This window comes from Ceratotherium simum, chromosome 29 (assembly GCF_057802395.1).
Source record: "Ceratotherium simum simum isolate JZ-2026a chromosome 29, ASM5780239v1, whole genome shotgun sequence".
Classification (NCBI taxonomy): domain Eukaryota; kingdom Metazoa; phylum Chordata; class Mammalia; order Perissodactyla; family Rhinocerotidae; genus Ceratotherium; species Ceratotherium simum.
In genome coordinates this window covers 20,237,553-20,252,160 of record NC_141928.1, presented here as the reverse complement: position 1 = coordinate 20,252,160, position 14,608 = coordinate 20,237,553, and positions in this window count along the sequence as shown.

Below are 14,608 nucleotides of genomic sequence, written 5' to 3'. Positions count from 1 at the left end.
TCTGTCTCTCACCTTCTCCCTCATATTTGGCATGAGGCCAGGAGCTCAGATATTTTCAAAAAGAGGGAGAGGGAATACCTGTGAGCTGAGCCAGCACGGAGACCCAAGTTGACCACTCTTGGTCGGAAACCAGAGAGTATGTTTGCTGCAGAGTAGGACTCCAGGAACCTCGTGCCTGCTGAGACGGCCCCAGGAGCCAAACCACCTGAATAAACGGGAGGTGATGTCAGAAACATACATAATGAAGAATTAGAGGAAGGTATAGCAGCCCAAGTGCCTCAGAAAGAGCACTGAATGGAGCCAGGTGGCCTGGGTTCAAGGTCTCCTCCATGACTTTGGACAATTATCTTCACCTCTCTGAGCCAAAGGAGCTTTACTTGCTAAATAAACACATCACTATTTAGGGCTATGATGCATAGTAAATGGGATGACAAAATATAAAGTGTATGATATGCTATAGGTGCCCACAAATGTTAGCTCCCCCCCTTCTGGCATGGTATCAAGAGGTGGTCCATTGCACAACAAAGGAAACCATCAATGTAACACCAACTGGGAGAAAATATTTGCAAATCATATATCGGACAAGGAGTTAATTTCCAAAATGTATAAAGATCTCATACAACTCAATGAGAAAAAAATGAACAACCCAATCAAAAAATGAGCAGAGGATATGAACAGACATTTTTCCGAAGAAGATATACAGATGGCCAATAGGCACCTGAAAAGATTTTCAATATCTCTAATTATTAGGGAAATGCAAATCAAAACTACAATGAGATACCTCACATCCATCAGAATGGCTATAATTAACAAGACAAGAAATAACAAGTGTTGGTGAGGATGTAGAGAAAAGGGAAACCTCATATTCTGTTGGTGGGAATGCAAACTGGTACAGCCACTATGAGAAAGAGTACAAAGATTTCTCAAAAAATTAAAAATAGAAATACCATATGATCCAGCTATTCTACTTCTGGGTTTTTGTCCAAAGAACGTGAAAACACTAATTTGAAAAGATATATGCACCCCTAAGTTCACTGCAGCATTGTTCACAATAGCCAAGATGTGGAAGCAAACCAAGTGCCCATCAATGGATGAATGGATAAAGAAGATGTGGTATATACACAGTGGAATACTACTCAGCGATAAAAAAGACAAAATTGTGTCATTTGTGACAACATAGATGGACCTTGAGGGTATTATGTTAAGTGAAATAAGTCAGACAAAGACAAATACTGTATGATTTCACTCACAAACAAACACATAGTTAAGGAGAACAGATTGGGGTTTACCAGAAGAGAAGGGAGTGGTGGTAGGGTGAAAGGAGTAAAGGGGCACTTATGTATGGTGATAGATGGAAACCAGACTTTGGTGGCGGACATGATGTAGTCTATAAAGAAGCTGAAATATGTACACTTGAAATTTACCCAATGTTATAAACCAATATGACCTCAATAAAATAACGTTTAAAGATGAGTTGGCCCAATTCTACATTTTATACAGGTCTTTCCTCAACGCGCATCTGTGTAGCACTCCTGCAAAAGATGATAGCACACATTTTCCCCATGTGCATCATCTAATTAGATGCCTACTGTGTGCTAGATGTTGCGCTGACTGCACATCTTAGATCTCATTCTAGCCTTTCTTTCTGAGGCTTGAATTGCTTTTGAGACTTCCCTCTGACTTCGTTCAAGTCCACCTTGTCTTGCAGGTTTCAGACCATACCTTGGGGGAAAGATGGCTGTTGGAATCTTGACTAGGGCTAGGTGACACCAAAGGGTGCTTTCAGGTCTCCTAGAGCTCTTCCTTTCCTTACTTGTACCTTGGTGGGCTTGCATTTCAAGTTTTCATGCTACTCACTGCTCTCAATTATCTGGTGAGCAGATCATATGGAGTGGGGGAATATCCAGGGCCTTAGCAGTCAGACAAAATGATCATTTAATTTCTCCACATTATTGCAATTCCCCCTTGAAGATTTTTTAAAGTGATAGCTTCACAGGGTAATAAAAAAAAATGTATATTTAAAAAGTGTTTATGCGGCCAGCCTGGTGGCGTAGTGGTTAAGTTTGCACACTCCTCTTCCATGGCCTGGGGGTTCGTGGGTCAGATCCCGGGCGTGGACCTATGCACCACTTATCAAGTCATACTGTGGCAGGTGTCCCATATAAAGTAGAGGAAGCTGGACACGGATGTTAGCCCAGGGCCAATCTTCCTCAGCGAAAAGAGGAGGATTGGCAACAGATGTTAGCTCAGGGCTAATCTTCCTCACACACACACAAAAAAAAGTGTTTATTCTATTGGGGAAGAACACATCAGTAGATGATGTTAGCTCCTCACTATGTCACACAACCAGGGACTGGTCTCCACGGATTTTAAAGGTGGAGAGGATCTTTGAGATCATTTGGTCCAGAGGAAGTGAACTTAAATGTCCACCAAGGCCAGGAAGGGAGGATAAATGAATGACACCAGTCAGGAGAGTAAACTGGGGAGGACAGGCTTCATCTAAAGGGGAAGTTGCTACAGAGATCTCGAGATTGATGCCCCCATGATCATAGAGAGGCTCTAACACATCCAGATTTTGATGTGTTAGCAATTAATATTTTAAAAATATTAACCTTGGCACTAAGTACAAGTGTTTTAAGAGATATTGTGTAAGCCAAATATAGCGTGTCAGCACAGCCCATGGGCTACCAGTTTGCAATTAATAACTTTGTCTAAACCCCTCACTTTGGGGGAGTCTGGGAAATAGAAATGAATTGCCCAAAGTCGCACCAAACACTCCTCACAGATCTGGAATGAGAACTCAGATTTGAGGCTGAGCCAGATCTTTCCATGACTCCTCCAATTGTGTGGTGCTGCCTTCACTCCATTTGGAAAGAAGGGTGAAAAGAAGAGGAAGAAGAAAGTCTGAAACACTCATGTGATATCTTTCTCAAAACCATCAACTCAACACATTTGTGCTGAACAAATGCAGTTCTGCTGACCCTGTACTGAGCACTGGGGACTCAATGAGAAACACGGCAGGAAAGATCCTCACTTTCTTGGACATGTCTCTCTAAAGGGAAAGAAAGAAGTATTCAGGCAGTTGTACAATGATTGGATAAAGCTGGAGTTGAAAAGTGAAAGGATTTGTGAGAGCACAGAGGTGGGGAACTTAACTCAGTCTAGTCATCACAAAAAGTCTTCCAAGCCTGAGGAAGGGAGTTTCAAGAGAGAGTGACGGATTGATGGATGACAAAGAAGACAGAATTCCTTGGTGTGTATAACTCAAACCACACAATCCCCAGGGAAAGAGGAGTTATCATTCGACCATCCCAATGGGTAGCATTTCAATAAAGGCAACTGAGTTGAGTTTTATATTGAAACTCTTATGGTTTTAGAATGATAAACACATGATACTCTAGAAGTGAAAAAAATTGCAATAGACACTGAATTTCTCATTTTAAAGATGGGCAAACATTTATAGTGTAGACCTGATTTAGCCATTTCTGCCACCATCAACTGGTGCTGGAAACTGCACCAGTTGATTCACAGTTACCTGTGGTAAATTCCAGCTTTGTGTTTTGGGAAAAGGCATTCCTCTTCAGTTTATTTCCATCTTTCTTGTCATTAAATACATTGAAGAAACTGAAAGCCCATTCGCTGGGGATAGTGATGAAGGACATCAAACTCCAAATGGCATTCACGCTGCTGTCATGGTTGACAGACTTTGGAGCCAAACTCTCGGTAATCACACAAAATTATTCCTAACTTTACCATTTAGTACCTGTGTGTTCTGGAGTAACTTACTTGTCTTCTCTGTGCTTCAGTTTTCTCCTTATAAAATGGAAATCAAAATAGTACTTAACTGTAGGATTGTTGTGAGGATTAAATTCTAAATTCACAAAAAGCACTTAGAACACTGCCTGGTACCTGGTAGGCATTTAATATATTTATTATTACATCTATTAGGGGGATTGGATTCAGTGATATATAAAGTTTCTTCTAATGCTGGGATTATATGATTGCACAGGGAGAGAATTAAATCAGTAGGTCTGATTGTACATACTTTGCAGTGGGGATGCAGGGATAGTAAAAACAAATTTAAAAAGTTAAGAACAAATCTAGTGAACAGGAATCCAACTGGTGGAATATATGAGAAGTGCAAGACATTACTATTTTTGCTTTCAATGAGCTCCCGACCCTTTTGAGAACTTGAGAATTGTTCATATGAACAAAAGGGAGAAAGAAAGAGAGAGAGAAGTCAAGCGTTGAGAATTTCCAAGTCGGAGGACCAGAACTAGTTTGTTCATTTATTCAACAATCATTTTGTGAGCATCTCCTATATGGAGAGTTGTCCTAGATGCAGGGACACACGAAGGATTAAGATGCAGTGAAAGTGCTAGCACAGAAGAAATTGGGAGGGACCAAGGTGGAATAGAGAAGGGGCAATTAATGCCATCTGGGATGTGTCCATGCCTCTCTCATCTCACATTTGAATTCCTCCAACAGCCTTCTAACCGATCTCCCTGGCTCCCATCTTGTCCCTTCTAGCCCAGTCTCCTCATTGGACAACAGAGGGCTTTAGACAATGCAAATCCACATCACTCCGCTGCTGGTTTAATGTTAACGTGGCTTACAAGGTCTTACAGCATCTGGCTGTGGTATCCTTCTGACACTTCTTGTCACTCCCCCCTCATCACCAAACTTCCTTCCATTTTTTGAACCTCTCATTATCTCGCCATCTGACTTTCACAATACTCTTCCCTTGATGGGAACAGGCTTCCCTTGCCACTTTCTGGCTAAGTCCTACTCATCCTTCAAGCCTCAGCTTGGATTTCACTCCAGGAAGCCTTCTGGAATGGTCTCTGATATGTATACACACATATTCACAGATCTGGATTAGGTGACCCTCCTCTGAGAACCCTCAGCACCCTGTACTTCTCTAGTAGAACACATCACAAGGCATTCTAATCTCCCTGTCTCCATTAAACACAGAGCTACACTTGGGCACATACTGTGGCTGTCTTGTTCACCATTTACTCCCAGCGTGTCCCACAGTCTTAGCACAGAGCTAAGTAAATGTTCGGTGCCATGCCCCTCCTTCTAAGAATGACAACTGAAGACCATGTGAGCTCCCCAATACCAGTCTCTTGGGTAGATCCAGCACTGTACCCCGTCCCTGGGCCCAAGAGTCTAATTCTTCTCCACTAGAACACCCTCCTTCTGCCCAAATCGTTCTCCCTCTCCCTCTGTGTCACCTCCCATCAGTCCTGGAATCAGTCCTGGCTTTATTAGGTTTGTGTTCACTTTGAAGCCGTGGCTACACATGGCCACACAAACTCTGGCATCCAGGCCTCCAATCAGCCAGATCCTTGGTGACCCGACAACAAAACATCTGGGCAACTGACTCATCTTGGTTTTCTTTTCATCCACATGGTTTGGCACCACTTAGGCACTGCCTGAAGGTCGGGCACTGAGTCCTTCATGCCGTGACAATTTTCCTCTGGTCTCTTGAAATCATCAAGGGGTTGTATACATGGTCAAGGCTTTTTTAATCAGGGAACAGCTGGTTGTGGTGGGGGATCTATTTGTTGCACCCACTATTAATTAGTAACATTTTAGAAAGCAGAACCAGCAAAGGAAACAAGGAAAGTTTATGACTGGGAGGGAGAATTGGAAGCCATATGTAAAAACTGTGGGCTGTGAATGTTGCCTTCACAAGGCATGATTGAAGATTTTCAGGTGAAAGACAAATATTTCTTCTCTACTTTAGAGAGTGAAGCCATGATCAAAAGTTTCAGGGAAGGTGATTTTAGACATTATCTTTTCAACAAAGAGGAGAAAATCAGAAGATATTCTTTTGTTGTTATTGTTTTTGAACAAATGTTGATTAAACTCCTATGTATTCTGGGCCAGTCCCTGAGCAGGGCATGCGGTGAGCTGTTATAAAACAGAGTTTTTACTCTCAAGGAGATTACATTCATATAGAGGAAACTGACATAAAACCAGAAAATTATAATGATGCAATGTCTAAGGGCAACGGCACATATATGCATCATGGGCACAGAGGAGCAGGGCACCTTTTTGGGGTTTCAGACCTGGTGCTACCACTTACTGCTGAGGTGATCTCAAGGAAATCTCGTAGCCTATCTGGCATGATGGTAGTGACCCTAAAAGGATTTAATATAGGCAACAGGATTTTGTAAACTGAAAATTGATTTATTTGTGTTAACGTCCACCATTAAACATTCCCAAATTCACACAGGACAATCTTTTAGGTTATTGAGCTTCTGGTCATTGGAAGTATTTCAGGAGGCCAGATGGCTTCCTGGATAAGGAACATTTAAAGGAGAATTCCTGCACTGGGGGAAGGCCTGTAATGCCTGAGGATCTCTTATTTATAGCATCTTGTTGTAAATAAGAGTAGTGAATTTGATTCTTGTTCTAGAACATAGGGAGTGTGTCAAAGTCAGGACGCTAGCTACCATCTGGCACTGAAGAATAATCCATCCCCGCCAATGGGATAGAGAGGGCCACCCCTGACTCTGTCCTGGCCTTGGGTTCCTGGTTAAGAATGTTTAAAGTAGACCACCAGGAGGGATGAAGGTTGAGTTCCTCTTCATTCTTCAGTGCCCCTTCATCAATTTCCATAGTTTCTTTTTCTAAAGTTTTGCAACTCCTCCTTCTGTCTCATCCTTCTCCCATCAACAAGTTGTATTGATTTTAATTCCTAAACATATTTTATCATCCTCCAGGCATTACCTTTGTTCAGGCCTCACCATGTTGCCCATCAGTCCTTTGGCCTCTGGTCTTATCTCTTCACCTCCAGCATCCATCATAGTCTGTTTTTCAATCAATAGCCAGAGTGGTCCTTCAAAAATGCAAATCTTATAATACCAGTCCCTTATATAAAACCATTCATTATCTCCCACTTGCCTCAGGATCAAATCCAAGCTTGCTGAATGTCTCATAGGGGCAATTCTCCAGCTTTTTTATCAGTGCGCACATTGCACTCCGGTTAGCCAAACCAACTATACCTCTCAAATTATCTATCTGAGACCTTCCACAGGGCTTTTTCACATGCTGTTCTCTCTGCTTGGAAAGGTCAATCCTCTCCCTACATGATTAAACTTGTGTTTTCTTTCTCTTTAAAACTTTCCCTAATCTCTGTCCTCTTCGCTGTTTATCTAAGTTAGAATTAACCAATTGCTCCTTGAGGTCCCACAATATTCCATGTACACATCTATCAGAGCAGTTTTAATGTTTTATTGAACACGTTTCTACACAAGATTGTCTTTTTCCTCTCCACATGGTGAAGTCTTTGAGGCAAAGACTACATCCCAGTTGCCTGACATACAATATTTTTAAAGTAAGAAATTGAAACTGCCCAAACTACCACTTGGTGTTAAGAAAAAAAAAAATCAGCAAATTTTTCTGTTCATTCTTAAGCTCTTTTGTTCTATTAGAAGTTCCAGACACTCAGCATCGAGCCAAAGATAAAATCAAGCAAGTTTCAAGATTTACCCTCATTCTTCAAGTAGCTCACAATCTCCGGACAGGAGCCTGCTAATTAGACTATATAATTAGTGTCATCAGGGAGATCTGAAGAATAATCAAATGAGGTGAGATTTTTCATTTTCCTGTGCCACCTGAGGACATAGAAGGTGACTATCAGAAGCCACATCATGAACAAACATTTCTTCAAGAAAGAGATAGTCCCGTGTATGTTTCTGTGGCACAAGGGCACAGACAAAGGATGAGCTGCTGATCTTTAACAAAATCTCAACTCTCTCCAGCAAGGTTCAGATGGTGGGCATGTGGGCAGTAGCCAATGCTTCCTTCCTCCTCTGTGGAAGCTGCAAGCCAGTGGCGGTCTGTCCCACCAGGGTCTCTAGCACCATGAAGAGCAAGGATTCGAGGAGGATATTCAGTTTTCGATGGGTCACCATCTGGAGCTGTCAGACTTCTTCCCCCCAGGAAATAAAGGTGTTGTTTGGAGCTTATTAATCCAGAAAAACAACAACAACAAAAATATATAATTACCTCAAAATTTTATCTGAGTGGGGTGGGAGTTGCAGTACCTAGCCATAATTTTCCCAAGAATGTGAGCATTCATTGAGAAAAATGTGAAGCGAGTAATAGTCACTCTTCAAGGACAAGGAATACTAATGAGGACTTTAAAAATTGCATGTTAATCTGTGTGGCAACCTTTCTTCTCCATTGTAGAGATGTATAACTCCTTGGATTGGAACCACATTATTTGCAGGAGTCATAGAATTCCTAATAGTGTCATTATTATGTTTGACAGCTAGTTGGGCTTATTCATTGTCCTAACAATATTTCTAGGCTTTAAAAGTGTTTCATTGACATATTCCACCAAAAAGATTCAGCTGAACTAGTGCTATCCACAGGAATTATGATAGAGTGGATTGGACACTTTCACAGGACTCAGAAAACCTGAGATCTTATCCCAGTAAAGCCCAGGTTACTTGACATCCCCTTCTATTCCTCCACTTTCCTATCTCTAAAATGGAGATGGTAGCTGTTGGACAAGATAAGCCTCTTTCTCGTTCTGCCTTTCTTGGCATCTATGTTTCCATGGGTTTTATTAAATCAGCTGCATCTCTCTCAACAATGACACTATACTGGAATATTAAAAGGAATCTTCAGAGAAATTTCATTAGAACATCAAAACTTCCATACTGGTGAGATCAGGAATATATAGCTCTGGGTTCTGTGGCACTTATAAAGAAGACCCTATAATCAACCTTAGTGAGGATTGATGTTCATTGAATTGTTTGTAATGCCCCATAAAGCAATGACAACCATGTCAAGTGGATTATAGAAAATATTCATTACACAACTACTGTAACTGTGAGGGATCAGATCAAGTAATTGTACTTAAGTGGATCAGCTGCCATTGTGGCCTAGATCACTACTGTTAATACTGATAATAATAATTCCTATCTAGCTTTATATTATATATATATTTCCTATATATATATAGGAAAACTTTTGAATTCATACTTGGTATTTCTTGGTGGATAAAGAAAGCAAGCTACTCAGGGTTGAGTACTCACGTGACAGATACTAGCTGTGTGACTTCAAGGGAGAATGGTTGTGAAGTTTACAGCACAGTGTCTGCCATAAAATGAGTGCTCCGTAAGTGTGGGATTAGCTGTTGTCATTTACATGAGACCTGTGAGGTAGGCAGGAGGAGAAATAGTTAGATTCATGTCCCAAGTGGCCCATTAACCAAGTCTGCTTTGGAGGCCAGGTCTCCTCACTTCTGAGCCTATGTTTTGTTTCTAGAATGGCCTGTTACGTAAGAAGAAAGAAGGAGGGTGAGAGAAAGAAGAGAAATGGAGGGAGGGAGGGACAAAGGAAGGAAGGAAGGATGAAAGAAAGGAAGGAAAGAAAGAAGGAAGGAAGCGGGGGGAGGAAGGAGGGAACGAACGAACGAAAGAAGGAAAGACAGACTTGAGTCCAGTAGCTTTCTTTGCCTGTGGTCTCAAGTAAGCAGCATTTCATTCTCCACATCTGAGTGTCAGCACCTCCTGCAAAGGTTCTATTGCCATTATCAAACTAATATTTAGCCTCCCTGGTAACAGCAAAAAGGACAAACCTGTATTTAGAGCAGAGTATGATCCCTGAGCAGGGAGTTTGGGAGCCATGTTACTGAACGAATCAAGGACACAAATCAAGTACACTTGCTAAGGCGGTGTCTCACTTTCTTTTCTGCTTGCCTGGCACGGCAGACACACATGATGTGGCACAGAGAAAATGACAACCAGAAATCTAGCAATTATATATTTATTTGCATCAAGTCCTTGCTTCCCAGGTTACCTTCCCTAGTCCCTCAGGAGTCTGAAATTTAAAAAAAGAAAAAAGAGAGAGAGAGAGAAAAGAAAAAGTTCCAATGAAAATAAAGAACGTCATTTCTCTTTTTCCTTCATGAAATATAGAGTGAGGATGAATGAGTCCATTTGGATAGCATGGGATCCCTTGGAACAAATATCTGTGGTTGGAAATGCTCCTTTGAAAGTTGTGTAACTCCCTGCCTATCATTCCATGGGTTTCCAGCGTTGGCAATAGGCTGGGCGCGGCATGAGATACAAACACCTACCTCAGACAGCCACGACTCTGACCACGTACTCTGGGCCAGGCGCTCTGCCAGGGGCTTTAGTGCGCTATCTCATTCGCGCCTCACAATAACGCTGCAAAGTAGGTAATTTCAAGCCTATTTACAGAGGAGGAAACGGAGACCAAGAGAGGAGTGAGGTAATTTGCCCAGCGGCATTCATCTTGTAAGTGACAGAGCCAGGAATTAAACCCATACTTGAGCTCCAAAGCCTGTTTCCAAGACACAAACTTTCTCCAGATCCTTACATCCTACTTGGCCAGAGAGGGCATTTACACAAGACTGCAAAGTTAGGGAGCTCCTTCCCTTGTGCAGGAACTTTGGGTATATCGGATCATATCGTTTTTATAACCACACTCTGTGAAGTGAAGGAGGCATTGCTATTTCCACTTCTCAGGTGGGGAAACTGAGGTGCAGATGGGTAGAGTGATTGTCAGAAGGATACTGGTGGGACAGCTGCTCAGGTGTTCAAGGAAGCTTTCCTCCAGAGTTGGCCTTGACATTGAGGTCGTGGGGGTCTATTTTCTCCTTCTGATGACTAACAGTGGAAGCATTAGCGGAAAGTAGTTAAGAGCAAAATCTCTTTAGTCCAATGGCTTTGGCTGAAATCCTCTGACAACCTCCAACGAGTTGGTTAGCTTCTCCTGGTAAGCCTCAGGCTCCCCATCCGGAAAGTATGACTAAGAATCGTGCTTATTGCAAATGAGCGCTGAGAAGATTTGATGAGTTAAAGCTTAGCAGAATGCATTGTCTTAGCAAGCACCCCAGAATTTTAGTTATTATATCATCATCGTCATCATCATCATCGTCGTCATGTTTTATTGTCTAGCAGTGATGGGAACCTGCATTAGCCAGCCAAGATGGAGTTAGGCTCACAAACCAAGATGCACCTGAGAAACCCGGCTCTTAGCTGTTTTACCCTAGGTCACTCACTGGACCCCTCTGAGCTTCAGTCTCCTCCTCTCTAAAGTAGAGCAAGTAAAGATTCCTTCTGTTTCCGCCCCCTTGCAGGAAGGTCCTGAATGTCAAATGAGATCATGAAACAGAAAAACCTTTTTGCAAACTCTAAAGTGAACTGGGTATAAAAGAGTCTAGGTTGCTAATTCACCTTTAAGCATTTTCCTTTTCTTTTTAATATCTAAAATTCATGCACAAACATACCTCCATTGTAAATGTAGAAGCCAAACAATACAGACAAAGCACAAGTGCCTTTGACTCATTCCTGTTCCCTTGCTCTTACCTCTCTTTATCTCTCCCCCTGGAGGTCACCCAGTGTGCCTATCCCAACCCATTTCTATTACGCTTGATTTTTTTTCAGTTATTTAATGTTTTGCCTATCCAATGAGATACATAGCTGAGTGGTTGAAGATTGGGTTCAGAACCCAGACTGCCTGAGTTTGAATTGTGGCTCTATCATATTTTAACAATGTGGATAACTCGTTTATCCTTTCTGGGTCTCAATTTCTTTATCTGGAAAATGAGGGCACTAAGGATACCTAACTCAGGACTTTGTTGTGAGGATTGAATATGTTAACGCTGCAAACATGTAAACAGTGCCTGGCACTTGTGATTCTCAGCGCATGTTTATTTGTTTTGTTGTTTGACAGGCAAGCTCATGAAGACATGGGTCACAGTTGAATCCTTAGCATGTAACCCAGTGCCTGGTACCCAATGGGTGACTGACAAATAGTTCTTAGATTGGCAAGAGAATGCTACATTCATTTTTATCTGGGGATGCTGCTAAGGAGTGGGGAAAGCTTAGGAGGAAGACCACCAAAATGAGACTAGCTTGCACTACTTGAGCATTTACTCTGCACCAGATAAGCCCTTTATGAATAATATATAATGACTCATTTAATCCTCATAGAAACCTTTCTAAAGGATAGATCTTATTCTTACTGCCCTCATTTTACTGATGAGGGAACTGAGACATGGACAGGTTAAGTCTCCTGCACACAGTCAAACAGTTAGAATTCAGACCCAGCCACTGTGGGCTCAATGTGGGCACTCTTCATTTCTTTCTAGCTTTGCCTCTCTCTCCAAAGTGTTTGTTAACTGTTTTCCCTTGAAGATGCCAAGTGACTTGGGCCAGTAACAGTCACCCAGTGGTTTCCCCACTTATCTTTCTGGGCTGACAGTGCTTGTTCCTCTCCCCTCTGAACGGTAAATATAATGATATGGGACATGAAGATAAGTTAATATTGCCTTCGAGAACATATGTGCTGGAGCAGCTCCGACACTTTCAGAAAGGTGTTGAGACCCTTTGGTGGGTCGAAGCCCGGCTGGCTGGGTGAGACTGCTGTCCAGAGAACCACTTCTAACCCTTGAGCCCATTTCACTTAAAGTGTTAGCCCACCATTCTGAACTGTGTTAAATAAAAATGCAGAGTGACTCCAGAATGCTGATGAGAATCAGGGAAGAATTGAGTGGGAAGGACTCTTAGGGGACACATCATACAGAGGTCTTAACAGGATTCCCAGTGGAATCAGGATGATGATGATCAACCCTCCAAGACGTGAATCATCAAAATGGGGTAACAACCAGTAGGTCACAGACACCAACCAATCGTGAAGAACATTGGCCCTAGAGAACAGAATGGACAGTGGTCCTAGAGCACAGCTCTACCAGGGCATCTCTGTTGGCTATCAGGCCAGGGACCAGGTAGTTTTCTACCTCCAAAGTTTTGACAGATTTTCAAAGGGAAAGGGAAAGGACTTTTCTCAAGCAACACAGGAATTAAGTGGAAAAAGTGAGAACACAGCCTGGACTCTTGGCTCCTATGAGAACTCCTCGATCAGTCTAGTCTACCTCATGGTCCTTATTGAATGCTACAGGAACAGATCCAAGTGGAAATTGGTCATTTCTCAACATGACACTGCACGGTAAGTTTATATGCCCCTTTCTTCTGAGGAGCACAAAGCTCTCCACATATACTAAGGCCATTGTCCAAGGCTAGTTGTTATTATTATTATTTAGCAACTGTTTAAAATTAGTGCTTTCATATGTGGTCCAATTCATTCGATGGTCTGTATTCTCCAAGAATTCAGTGACATTCTCTCTCAACTTTCATTAAAAAAGTGTTACCCATTGACTTCACTGTGGAGGGCTGGCCACTGCTGGTTCTCTATATCCATGAATTTAAGGACAGGCTATGGGTACTACCAGTGAATCTCCAGTTGTCTGGAAAGGACTTTCAAATTTCTCAATGCTTTAGTTTATCCTAAAGGTTAAGAACATGGTCTTTGGAGGCAGGCATACCTGGTTTTCGGTTGTTACAAACTCACGCAGTGTTCTAAAGCTCTTTGTCTGCTCTTGTAAAATGGAAGTAGTCATGTTACCTCCCTCTCAGGTTGTTATAAAGATTAAATGATATGACATATAAGCACTCACACCTATAAGCAAGCTATAAATTTCAATTATTAGTGACAAAGATAATTTGAAAGTGCAAAAGCATGCTAGACAGCTAGACAGACCTTAGCACAATGCCAGGCACATGATTGATAATTTATAAATAATTGTGGAATGAATATATGGATTATCATCATCTGCAATAAGAGAGGCAGCATTATAGGAGACAGAATATTGCTTTGGGAACCAGGAAACCGAGAATTCTCATTCTGGAATGGTTTGGATGTGTGACTTTGGGAGAATCCCTTCCCCTCTGTGAGTCTTCATCTGCAAAGTGAGAGTGCTAGGTTTAACGGGCTGTAGAGCACTTTTTAATTTAAAAATTGTATATGACCGTGGGCTGGTACAGCACATGCTAACATCATCCCCATATGCCGTCTCCGTAGGGTTACATCCACGTGACAATGTGAGTAGCAGTACAAGGAAGGCTATGCATGATAGTGCTAGCTGAATGGCTTGAAGTCAAGACACAAGAGAGTTTCAGAGGAGGAGGAGATTCATTTTGATTGGTGGAGGGCATGAGTAAGGTTTCCTGAAAGAGCCAGGACTTTCTTCAGCTGGATTTTAAGAATTCGAAAGACTCCAGTGAAGGTAAGATGAAAGAAGCAGGGCTTTATTCTGGAAGTCACACATAGCTAGGAGTTACAGAGGTCCCACAGTGTCCACCAAATGTTCTCTGAGTTCCCATTCATCATGAACCATAGAGGGTTAACCCCATGGGAGATCTCAAAAGGCAGGAGAGTCGGCTTTCGTCTTCGAGAAGCTTAAGATCTGGCACAGAAAGGAAGACAAGGACACAAATCTAACAATATGGAGAGGAAAAAAGCTAAATAATCCTCTGGGGATGATTTATTTTAATGTTTAATAAAGAATAATGTTATGGAGAAGGTGACATTTGCACTAGATTGGAAAAAAACACATAGGTTAGAGTTTTGGTTTGGATATATCTTCTAGCCAGGTGATTTGGGGTAAATTGGTCCCTCTTTCTGAATTTGAATTTCCTCATCTTTTAAAACAAACAAAAAAAAATCAACCTAATCGAGTTTTTGTGAGAATACATGCCCACTGGTCCATGCAGGG